Raw genomic sequence first — 12,527 nt, 5'->3', positions numbered from 1 at the left:
TACTTTTTCTGCATGAACACACAAAACAGGGCTTTTCTAGTGCCAGCTATATAGATCATTTCCAGATTTGTGCTTGCAAAATTTAGATGTAAACCAGTTGACCAGAAATCCACGCTGCTTATAAAATATGCTGCTATACTGTTAAAAAAAAAAAAAAAAAAAAGGCTCTTAAAAAGTACAAGTTTACATGTGAAGGTTGTTGTATTGTGAGGCCTTCTCATTTGCAGAGTGACAGTATAACCACAAATAACTTCATTTTTAAAAATAAAAAACATTTGTGTCTAAAGCTTTCTTTAGTCATCCAGAATTCCAATTATGTGACTGTATAGCAAACATTTGCCAAAACCTAGTTATTAAATAAATACATTATTTATGGTGCCAAACAGCATAAAGAAATGTAACTGAGGGTTGTTAAAGAAACTTGTCATGTGTGGGCTTACAAATTGACAATTTTTATTCCAGGCTTCGTAAGCTGGGTGCTAGCAAGGTTTAGAGTCCTTTTATAAGGACTATTTTGGGATAAAGTTCTCCTTAGCTCTTAGTCAAAGATAGCCTAAATTAGATTAATATTCAGTTGATCTGTTTTCCACAAAATGCGGTTTTAAGAAATGCAAGTAGGGTCATAAACCAAACAGTTCAGAAACTATTGCTCCAGAATTTGTAACTTTTTTCATGTGTTCACTCTTTCTTGACATAATAGCAAGAATTTTAGATATGTGAAGAATCAACTCCATCTAAGCATTAAACACTTTTATGTTTTTCATAGGAAGGCCTTAATACCTACTTAATGTGAGCTATCTTCTTGCATTGAAAATACACTCTGGCAATAGATGTGCTAATATTTCTTAATTGGCAGTAGTGTACACTTTTTTTTCCCCAAAGTTTTCAGGGTTTTTTTAATAGTCATCCTTTCCAAAACTTCCTCTCAAATAATATTCCTAATATCCTGTTCCACCTGGCAACCTAGTAAAAAAATAAGACATAACTAATACATGTATTTGACAGTAGTATTTTTCGCTTGTATTCTTTTTTTTTTAATTTCCAGTTGATTCTAAATTCAGCTTTAAACCATGAGAAGTAACATCCCTTGTCTATAAGATGAGGGGGAAGAGTTAAAACCAAGACTCTTTCTTATGTTTATCACTTTAAAATTACTTCACTGTGATAACAGCAAGTTTGGTGAGGCCAGCATTGTGTAATTGTTGGGTACCTCTCTTGTAAGCTGGCGTTGCTTTTGACTGTCTATTTCTAAATCAATATTCAAGTTCTAACGTGTATGAATTTGAAGGGCTGCATGATTCATGTGCTGAAGAATAATAGCAAAGACTCGTAAGTATTTGATAATAGAAAGAGTGCCTTTTAACCTTCTTGCCCCCCCGCTAGCCACTAAAGATCGGGTCAGACAGTCACTCTGAAATCTGACCCAGAATGCAGTTGAGAGGTAATTCAGAGCTACTGTCCTCTCTTTGGCTTCAATTGATGAAACACTAATGTTTGAAATTGTTCATTTCTTAGCTGTAGCTTCTCTTAACGCTGTTTAAGGGAACCAGTGTCATAATGACTGAACAAAAACACTTAGCTGCATCAAGTTATGTGGAAAGAAGCTAACATTTATATATATATATATTTAAAGGCTCAGAAAACCTGGTATTTAAAATAAGAGGGAACTAAGAGGATCCTGTAGGAAACAAACACTTTAGCAGTGTTATCTTCCCTTGTATTTTATTCTTGGAATCATCTAGTAGGTTTGGGGGTGGGCAGAATTACTCCATTGTAAAAGGCCATAGACAGAGAGAATGTACATGACTGACTACATGTTTGGATAAGGTTGTACAAGGAAATATTTACATGTTTTAAAGCTTCAATGCCATTTTTTTGTTTTGAGTACAAAATGTTAAGGGTCCATCTCCCAGACTTTTGAATCCAAATAGGCTGGCCATTTTTATACTTGAGGTTTTTTTCTGTATTTTACAGGCTTCCCCGCAATAAATTAAAAGGATGCAATATTCTCAGCCATGCAGTCTTGAAAACAGGGAAGAAATAAATGTTCAGTAGCTTGGCTAGCCAATACTTAGCTAAGCAATGAATTCTTTAGTCTTACTGAACTTAGTAAGGGTAACCAGGGCTACTACACCGCTCCGGTGATTTGTTGTGTGAACAGAAGATGTTGCTATAATAATGGGCCTGCTTATGTACTAATTTTAGTGTGATTTTTTTTTTTTTTTTTTTAGAGCATAGCAAAATTATCCTTATCCACAACTGCTATAAAGTGGTCCTCCTAGGAATATTAAATTGCAGTTAAATGGGTACCATTTTATTATCTTGCATTTTACCATAGTTCTATTGGCAAGAGCTTCCAGAGGTCTTACAAAACATTTCGTTTGTAGGGTCCTCTGTCACTCAGCGTTACTCCTTTTTTCATTCAACTTTTAACACCTGCTGTCAAAGAGCAATAGACGGTAGTTACTAAACAACTGACATTGTTTCCAAACTGGAATTGTTATTCATCAATGCAATCTTGTTCTTGACTTCCTCAGCTCTCAGAATGGCACTTAGACCACTCTCATTCTCAGTCCTTTTGTTTATGAAAAGACAGTGGTCAGATGGCCAATAAAAATTTTGTAACTTTTTTTAGTGGCTACTTCGCTCACATAAGTTTGTTCAGCTGTACACAAGAAATAGTCTTTTTATGGAGACTCAAAGCAAAACCACACGTAAGGTCCAAAGATGACTAAACCCAGTTTCAGAAACTACTAAGCTAGCAACCACAGCTGGGTTTAAAGGATTTTATGCAAGGACCTTACAGGAGCATTTTCAAGAATGCCAGGGAGTAAATTTATAATTTTTGAGCGTAGAATTTTCAAAATCACTACTAAATCTATCCCGTATGTATTATATATTTATAAAAGTTTTATTTTTAAGCCACCATTCCCTACTGCTCCAGCTTCTTTTCAATAACTATTGTTCAAATTAATTCAAATTCCATCAGCCTTAACTCTGAAAGCTTGCAAGTATATAGTGTAATATTTCATAATAGGATTAGCAAGAAGAGAAACAAATTGCCATCTGTAGATTCAGTGAAATATCTCTGGTTTACCTTTCTTTGGTGACTGTTGCCTGTTGTCCACAGAAACACACTAACATTCAAAACTATGTCCTGGGTGACTCAAAGCCCAAGAGATGGCCCAGTGACATTGACACATAATGCCTAAACTTGATATGGCTGCATTTCAGCCCCCCCTTAAAAATAGGCGGCATAGTTCAGAGTTATTTGCACAGAGCTACTCAGTCCCCATTAGCGTATGCAGTGGGACACACACATTGTCATCTGTCTTCTGAACACACTCTTGAGTGAACGGAATGTCACAGAGCCCAGGGGCACCAGGACTGTGCAGCTGCACCGGAGGTCTGTGTGTCCTGTACCCACAGAAGCATTTAAGACTGGCTTAATCCTACAGTTTGTAACTTCTCTCTCATGATGCTGGTTGATTATTCTCAGATTCTCCATTCAACTTTTACCTTTCTTCTATTTTTCCTCTGGAATTTTCTAATTTCTTATGCTATCTTTTTTGCTTCTCTTATCCTAAGGATGTCTGTCTGTATTCTTGTCCATTTATTTGCCTTCAAGAATGCTGCTTAAGTGTTGCTACAATTTGCGATGTCTGTTGCACAACAGAGTTCTTTGCAAGACGGGCTGCACTGGAGCCTTCTCCAGTACTTAATATCCAGGGGCTTATGTGAAAAAATGTATTGAACCTCATTTTCATCTTGGTCTCAGACTTGAGGCACAATCACACTTGGAAAACTGACATGTAGATAAAACAGAAAGCACCAGGTTGGCAGTTCTTGCAACATGTAATTCTTGGTTTTGTCTTGGATATTTTTCTTTTAAACAGATTAGAACAAGGCCAAATATAGATACAATAACATTATAATCAGTTGATTTTATAAATTATTCTCAGTCCTGGAAAACTATCAAAGCATTTTTTATGTGTAACAATTCTTGGAATCTTATGCATAGAGAGCAGAAGTTGCAAACTGTCTTGTGGCCTTTGTAATTCATGGCCCTTGTAGCACGCTGCAGAAATATAAATGACAAGTTTTCAGAGCCTGCAAAAACTCGTATCTGTGCATAATCATTTATATTAGGACTTGAGAGATCTACAGCAAAAATATTAATGCCATGTCTCTGACTGCCGTCTGAATTTTCTTCAATCAAATCCCCCTACCTAGCTCTTCCCATTGTCAAGATATGCTTTGTTCCTGCTTCACCTTTAAAATCTGTGAATGGTAAGTGTTGGAAAGAACTATGGTCTTTAAAAATAAGTATATATTTGTTTTAATCTATTACATTACTGTAACTGATAAAGTTTGTGATCTGCTTGTTCCATTTGTTACAGATGCATTCTGAAGGGTATCAATCCACCTGTTCTATAACTTACAGGATGTCATACTATATTTATAATGCTTGCAGTCTGAAAGCATTATGACAGCTAGCTGAAGACGAGACACTCCTAACACAGAGATGGCCAGTATGTAAACGTTCAGATCACCCTCAGCTATACTACAACAGCAAAAATCTAGAGATCCTTCAAGAAGGCAGTCCTGCCCACACCAAAAAAATACGCATGAACTTTTGCAAATGTTGGTGCATGAGGTACTATCCATACAGATGTATACAGGTCCGTATCTATACAGATAGTGAAGATGTCTCAACCGAGGCTTGAATTGCAGCAATAAATCTGTATACTTCATGTAACTATTACAGATTAGGGTTTTCTTAAATGTTAGCATTATACTGCACATCACTAGCTGACAGAAGTCATAATCGAGATTTTCACGTTAATATTTACTTGACAGAAGGTTTGAATGATCACATACTAAGTCACCTGCATTTTTTCCACAAAGTATTACTGATTAAAATGTAGCAGGATTATCTTTCTTTCTCAGCCCCATCAGCTTCTTAGGGATCCCTGACATATTTCTAGTGGCTTGAGTAACACATGCTTTATTACCCAAACAGAGGAACTTCAGCTGATAAGCCACCAGGAATCTCTGACCTTCCTTCACTCATTACCAACTTTGCCAACAGCGTATAGCACTACACATATGCATTTGCACATGCATATACACACAGAGTACCTGCTATGTTGGGTAATATGAGCCTGCGTATCTTCAGTGTCCCTGTCTCTGAAAATGACCCTGAAAAAGTAAGCTAAGCCCATCCCTGTTTCTATATATAGAATTGTTTAATTGGTGGACTGCACCAAGAATAAATAATGAGGTAATTCTGAAGATCATTCCCAGAACAGTCAGCTGGATTGTTTCTGCAAGTCAGAGCCATCTCTTCACCTTTGAATGGTGTTTTTTTTTTGATTGTTTGGTTTTTTAAATGGTTTCAATGTTTGAAGGTGAACAACTTTCACATAAATGCAATTTTACAATTGGTACAATATTTCAAGAATGAAATATTCGGTATGTAAGTGAGGTTTTGGAGTGTTTGTTTAAGAAATGTAAAATCTGTTACAATTTCAAAACCTAAAACCAGATCAAGGATTCTAACCAGATCAGAGATGAAGTTCCTTCCATGAAAAAAAAAAAAAAAAGGAAAAAAAAGGGAAAAATAGCATGGAAAAAAGAAAAGCTTTCAGGTACTCTCAGTCAATTAGGGAAGACTACCATCAGATTTTTTCCAAGATATCATACAGGTCTTATTTACCTTGAATAACAACAGTTTAAACTAGGAACTTAACTACAAATTTTATCTCAGGAAAAAAAGATTTTAAAAAGACATAACAGGTATAGTAATTAATTTTTCAACTTTTTTATTTCTTTAGCTGTAACAAGTTATAAAGGCTTGATAACAATAATAAAAAATTCCCTTCTGTTTTTTTCCCCATTATATTTTGCTTTGTTTCTTCTAAGGTATCAGAAGTATATGTGGCTCCTCTATGTCCTGGTCTGTGTGCTAACAAATAGATGAGGTAAAAAGTAGCATACCAAGTTTAGAGTTATGTATAAACTGCTGCATGGCAATGAGGTAGGCTTGCTCACAGTGATTTCTTATATTAATAGAGTGACTGTCTTTTTTTAATGACTATGGATGTAAGTGGAACTCATGTAACTTGACCCACCATTGTTGAAAGAATACAACCTCTAGTCAAAGACCAAACAGACCCTATGAGGAGAGTATTGTGCTTGTTTGATAGATGACAAATTGAAGAGCTTAATTCTGTCATGCACTTGGTGATGTATTTATTTTATCTCACAAACAGGGAGCCAGAAAAACTAAAGGCAAAGTGATATGCCCAAGCTGACAAGCAAGTCTATGAAGTGTGAAACTGAAACTAGCCACTGACTCATAGATCAGTTTATACCTTAAAAGCCTTATCTTTTGTATCCCTCCATAGGCTTTTTGACTTCTGAGATGTTACTTGTTACCATTTGTTACTGAAATTGTTAATTTCAGTAGTAGCATACACTGAAGTTTCTCTTGATTCCCAGGACTGATGCACTGATTCACCCTAAACCACTCTCAGCCACGTGGAGAAATGTTCTGCCGCCTCCAGTACAGCTTTGGGACCCAATATGACACTATCCTATGGCACTGTATCACCAATAAAACCTTTCTAGAAGGCAGTTTCATCTTACCTTCTCGGTTGTCCCTAACCACCCTGTGGAGAGGAAAGCTGGGGATTAAGTGGTAGCATTGAGTCAAGAACCAAGTCACTGTTTTGCTGCTAGACTTTCCCAGTTCAAGTCCTTGTTCAAAGAGTGAGTTTCAAATACTACAGAGACATTCAGGCTGGCAGACAGGACCCAGCTCAGACCTAGAAAATATGGATTTCTAAGCAACTGTAATTAGCTTGACCCTTATTCTTAGGGTTAACACTGCTTAAACCAGAAGATTCCAAACCAGAATCAGGGCCAAATCAGTTCTGAACTGTTTTTATTTACCTAAAAGGCTCATATGTACTTAATTTGTTACTGTGTGTTAAGACATAACGAATAAGTAGAAAGGATTATGAACACGTTTGGCCTAGAGAGGAAAAGAGAATGCAGCCATAACTTCGATTTTGAAAGGTCTTATTTCATCATAAGCTTAACTTTCAAATCTGCCACAGGGACTTTAGTCCATAATGCCACATTTTCAACCAATTGCATCTTAACTGAGCATCCAACCCTTCAATTTGGAAGCTCAAATTAGCAGCTATATGGGGGGGTGGTGGTGGGGTTCATATATGTGTAGATGCCAAAAGGAGGATCTAGGTGTCTTATAAGTACTGTACAAAATACATCGAAATAGAAATGATAACTCTTTAATCAACTTTAGCCAGGAAGAGGGGAAACTGTGGGGAAGAAATGGTTATGCAAGCCAAGAAAGAGAAGGAGAGAAGAGAGTCTTTTCAGCAGGAGACCTGTCTCCTGTCCCCCTTCTTGCTATATTAACACTTTTGCTTTACCTCTTTGCATTTGAGAATATGTAAAAACCTACGCTTACTGCACTAGCTATCTATTACTAATTATTTAGCATTTCTTATAATGTACCTTTGTAGGAGTTTCTTCTAATTTCATTTCTTCTAATGCAGGAAAATAATTCATACACCAGACTATTCTAACTGTTAAAAAAAAGGGGAGGAGCGGGACAAGAAAATAAATCCAAATGCCAGTAAACAAGATTATTAGCAAATAAAATAAACACTAAATTAGATATTCAATTATTTACAAAGTAGCATCTTAGATTCTAGCTCTATTTCATTTTATGAGTGCATTGTAAAGAGTAATGGCCCTAAGAAGAATTAGTATTTGCAGGCCTTTTTATTGCTTGTAAAGGTTAAATATATCTGTAACTGTGCTTATTAACATCTGCTCTGCCTTTCAAGCTATCTATTAACATGAGGAGAGCACAAAATTGTTGCTAACACTGAAGGATTTCCCATAGATACCAAAGATTAATTCATTTTTATTAGAATAGCATTCAAATATCTGAATCACTTCCAAACGTAGTATATGTAGCTGCGACTCACTGTATCCATGTAACACGTAGTATCCCTCTGCATTATACTCATATATCAGACTACTTGCTCGTTGAGACTAACCCCATTTTTATAATTACAAATCCATCTTAGTTCCCAATTTATGCTAAATTTATGCATTATGCCAAAGAGGTCTAAATTCTTAATATGGGCCTGCACAATCTCCAAGAGAACACCGGCTTCTTTTCCTCAATATTTGATAATGAATAGTTCACATCACTGTACACTACTTGTCCATATCTCCACACCACATACGGTTCAGAAAGTCCGTAAGATACAAACTGGTGGAGCCTGGGAATACATCATATAGTCTTCCCTATGCATCCAATTTTGTTGTTCATTGTCAGAGAAATAGTACCAGGCAAGTCAGATCTCTGGTCCTCTGCAGCATGGCTATTCATATGTACATTGATTATAAAGTCACAATCAGCACTTTCATAACTCTATTTTTCATCCTGAATCTCTTTAAACAAGATCATGTAGCAGACGTGTACAGCTTGCACCTCTTCCTAACTGCAATTTTTGTAACACTGTAAAGCATACAATCACCTGCCTCTGCTACATGACATTGTTATGCTAGTTGGCAAAAACAAAACCAAAAAAATTGAGGACTCTGTATGCATTATTTTAAATAATTATGGCATGTAATGTAATGTATCTCTTTCTTCAAATCAGAACTTTTTACAGTGCATTTTTTCAGAAATTTTAAATATTCATTGTTTTTATTAGTGCCTATTTACATATTGGTAAATGCTGTTCTACTTTCTTTATAGAAAGGATTATCCTTTTCTGTTTGTTTAAATGGATTTACATGCCACTGAGGCATACAATGACAGAGGTAGTAACTTCTAGGCTTTGAAAACTCAAGTCTTTAAACATGCTTTTATTAAATAATAACCATAATCAATACATGACAACAGTCTTTACAAAAAAGCTTCTCATAATATGCTGGTTTATCCCTAACCAATATCTTGAATAATTCACCCTGAATTTTTCTCAACTTTGTATGTAGAGAAAACCAGTATCCCTCCTTGAAGGGGCCTTGCTTTGGAGCTAAGAAGAAACAAAGAAAAATGTAACTTTTCTAAATAACTCCCACATGCCATTCTGTCAAAACTACATTTTAAAAGTTGAAATTCACCCAGTGAAGAATACAAACATCCCACCAAAGACTTTTTACCACTTGTCAGGCAGATTTCATCTGGTAGCATATACCAGTTAAATATGAACACAAATCACTGCTTCCTTAACTATTTATGCTAATTAATTTTTCAGTTGGGTATGAAGTGCTTATATTTTAAGCATACCAAATTGATTAATGACTTAGTCAACTTAAGTCTTGGTTCACACAGAAAGCATCTGCAGATAAATAAATCAAACACTACTTGCCAATTTATAATATTGTATTTATGCTTCCACTATGTGCATGCTGAATGATGGCAGCAGCAAGTGAATCAAATGGGAACTTTACAGCTTTCCAAATGCCACAATCAGAGAGTATTTCATTAGTGATGTTTATAAAATATTTTTTTCCATCTGGGATCTGATTAATTTTCTAAGGAAAATCAAATTTAGAAACAAAAGCAACCCTGTGCTCTTTGAAAGCATACCAAACTGTTGGTAGAATAGGTATGAGAAGAAGTTGCAGAGGAGGAATTACAGCAAGGGTTGGTGCTGAACGATGCTAGGCAAGATAGAAGTATGTGCTTAATAAAATAAATATCTAAAGAAACTTCAAAGTCTGTGGTGTCCTTCATTCCCTAGACACCTTTGTGTCCTGTTCCATATGGATCAGTACACATTATGTATAGCATAGTGGGACAGAGAACAGAAGAAGCTTGGAGCTAGAGCTCTGCAGCTGAATCACAGCTGCATCAGCATGAACATGGGTGATAATAAAACTGGGTTATGTGACTGAGCCAGTCACACAGTCCCAAGGAACACGCACAACAGGGACATGAAAAGGACGGTGCTTAAAAGGTAGGATGAATGTGAATAATTAATTTTCAGGGAGTGCAAAAGTATGTGAACACCTTCAGATTTTCCTAGCTGTTGCTAAGCAGCATTTTTTAGTCACAAGCTTTGACTTACAAAATGAACAGCAGCCTCCGCACAATTTGCTGTCTTTACATTTTAAAATGTTCTTTTGCCAAGCTTTCATTATAACTATATTTCAAAACACTCTAGAACAAAATAAGATAAGCACTGAGATATCTGCATCCCTTGGGAAAAGGTCTCGGTTACTACCTGACACAAGTAGCCCATGGACCCTCCAGTCTCCAACAAGGAATTAGGAGAGCTTCCATCTCCCACGTACCAAAGTAAGTGCTTTTTGCCTCTCAGGCCTCAGTTTTACATGAGAAATTGAACTTGCATCATGGAAAAGGCAAAAGTATTGTACATTTGGGTTTGTGTATTCATCGTCAGTGTCAATCTGCATAAACAAAATCCCAGAATTTTTCCCATGGTGGTGGTGAATTAATTGTATTAATTCTTTCAATCTGTACTAAGGATGTTGTTTCAACCCATTCGATGCTCTGGGCATTCTGACAAAAAATAAAATTAAATCAACTACCTCTCCGTGTTAGAAATTATCTCTCTATCATTTAATTAGAATAAAGGGCGGGCTGCCAATGTTCCAAAGCTAATACCAAACATCCCCAGTGCAAACACCCTCTCCTCAAATGCTTTGATGCACTACCAGGAATTTCAGAAATCCTTGTTCTTGAAGACCAAGAGAAGCAATTGACAAGGAGTTCAGGATCTTTTACAAACTGTAGGCTACTAATAATCCACACTTAGCTTCCAAGCATCTGCAATTTAAACACACTACACTGGTAAGTGGGTTAAACAAAAATGTGTAATCATTTTAAAGTGCAAATTGACTATCAGCTCCATCTTCTTTGATACTCATAAAAATGAATAAATCGTAAAGTAGAATAACATTCGTAGTTCTGTGGAGTATGTGGCCTGGAGCAGAAGACGCCTTCCAAGGAGAGAAAAGACATATTCAATAGTTACAGCAATTATTTTCCTGCATTTCTACAGAAAGGGTCTGCTAAACTGGCACCAAGGTGATAAATTATACTCTTTTCTTGCTACTTTATTTACTGGATAGCAGTAAATAAGACTGCAGCTACCATCATTAGGGCTTCTTTTTTGTTTCTTTGGTTTTGTTTGGGTTTTTTTGTTGTTTTTCCACTGGCAAGAGACTAACTAGAGATCCTGGAGTACTCTGATGAACCACAGAATATACTTCAGCTTTCTAGAAAAACATTTCCCAAAGGGATATCCCAAAAGCTTTCAGAGTCTCCTTGGCTAACTGCAGTAGCCTTTAGAGCCGCTGAGCTAACAACTGCTTCTCATACAGACACTGGCCCAAATCCACATGTATTAAGTCTATGTTTTCTTGTGTCTTTCCAGATGCCTCTGCACTCACAGAAGCAACAATTCTACCTGGACCCACCACCTAGCTATAGCCCCTAAACATTGAGCAACTGCACTGTTCTGCCACTGTTCAAGCTACTGCTGTTTTGACAAGTATTGACTATAGAAGAAGATTTTTATTTTGTATAAATCAAAACAGCTTGAACAACCTGGGCATTTATATTCAGCTACTACCTGGGAATAGCTGTGGACCTGCACCTTGTATCTACATGAGGATATGTCCCAAGCCAAATTTTTTGCAGTAGTAAAAGACAATAATGCTTTTCTCCCTCTTTTTGGTATACCTGAAAGAAAAGGAAGCAGAGACTGGGGGTTTTACCTTTGTTCACCTCTTTTTTCCCCCCACCAGCTGCTGAGTAAAAGGACAGGAGGCAGGCAACAAAACCTGCAGCCTACAGGTAGATAGACTCTGGTTGCAAACTCAATCTTATCCCTGCAAGCCTCCCGTTTCTGCAAAACTGCAGGGACTATGGCTGAGTCATCAAAGAACAGCAGCCTTTGGTGTTGCTTGAAGGAACACGCATATGAGGAGAAAAGAGACATGAGGAGGCAGCAGAGATGGAATACCCATGTGTTCAAAGGTAGGGCTGCATCTACACAAGAGGAAAAAAAGACAGAAAACTAATGCCGACAAAATGGGCTGATACAGGCACCCCATAGGGAGAAATAACCAAAAAAAGGGAAGATATTAGGAGGATTAGAGGAAAGGAAAGAATGCAAAGATCTGGATAAACTGTATTTCCAGAATATGTGTACAGCTCGCAGATTGTAATGAACCATTTTTGCTGAGCCATACTTGACTCCTGGTTTCTGTTTTTTAGGAGATAACATGTAACCTTTATATAGCAAATCAAAAACTCAATTCAAAAAATGTAAGAAATAACTGTGCACGGTAATATTTCAAACACTACTGATACATTTTCTATTCAGGTACTATAGAAAAAGCTAGCTATCAAAAAAGTTTAGGCAATTTGGTTATAATCAATGACAATGAATGCTTCTTAAATAAAACACTATTATAATGGCCTGTGCATTACTACCACC

This window comes from Falco cherrug, chromosome 4 (genome assembly GCF_023634085.1).
Source record: "Falco cherrug isolate bFalChe1 chromosome 4, bFalChe1.pri, whole genome shotgun sequence".
In the NCBI taxonomy this organism is placed as follows: domain Eukaryota; kingdom Metazoa; phylum Chordata; class Aves; order Falconiformes; family Falconidae; genus Falco; species Falco cherrug.
Note: the sequence above shows the minus strand (reverse complement) of the source record.